The following is an 856-nucleotide window of genomic DNA, read 5'->3' as shown; positions in this document are numbered from 1 at the left end:
TAAATTTTTCTATTGAATCTTTCTATTGAATTTTTTCTATCGTGACGGAAAAACCCGTAATTGATTTTATTTCCAAAATTTATTTTTTCAAAATATCTGAGATTTTAATATTCTGAAATATAGTGCAATGATAACTTAAATCAATTTAACACGGAGAAAAATGTACAGTAAATACTACTAGAATTCTAGTAAACTTTATGGAATTATCAATATTCATATAGGAATACGTACCCACTTATGTAAAATTTTCTTTACATTTCTGGTAAATGAGATTGTCGTATGATAATCATTCTTACCTTATTGACAACAATTTTTTCTTTAGCATTGACAAAATTTACTTTACTGCATAGTTTGTGCTCGTCAATCTTGAAAATAATACGATTTACTTTACTGTAAGTATAATTTATCAAATGTTAATCCTTATTTTATCGACTCGGATGAATAAATCCAATAAATATTGATAGCCAATTCGAGTCATCCACCAGATGTAATTTGTGTATAAATTCTTTATTATGTTATTATGCTTACAAACGTTTCGATCCTTGTATCGGTAATTTTGTTCTTCAGTAATTTTGTTTACAATTTTGTTTAAACGTTAGAGAATACGATATAGGCGACTTCCTCTAATATAAAAATATAATCTAATCTTACAAAATATATAACAATCTAAAATATATACCTAATACTATCTTAATATGTAGATATTATGTTACAAATGCATTTGTACAATTTAACATCTCACAGTGTCTGGTTATAAATTCATAATTTTTCACTGAAACTTCTGTGAATTTAAGATTATTTGCAGGGTTGGGTAAGTTAATTTTTTCTTTTAACTAAGTTAAGTTAAAGTTAACAA

Source organism: Trachymyrmex cornetzi, unplaced genomic scaffold, assembly GCF_001594075.2.
Source record: "Trachymyrmex cornetzi isolate Tcor2-1 unplaced genomic scaffold, Tcor1.1 scaffold138, whole genome shotgun sequence".
Classification (NCBI taxonomy): Eukaryota; Metazoa; Arthropoda; class Insecta; order Hymenoptera; family Formicidae; genus Trachymyrmex; species Trachymyrmex cornetzi.
This window is presented reverse-complemented; position numbering follows the sequence as displayed.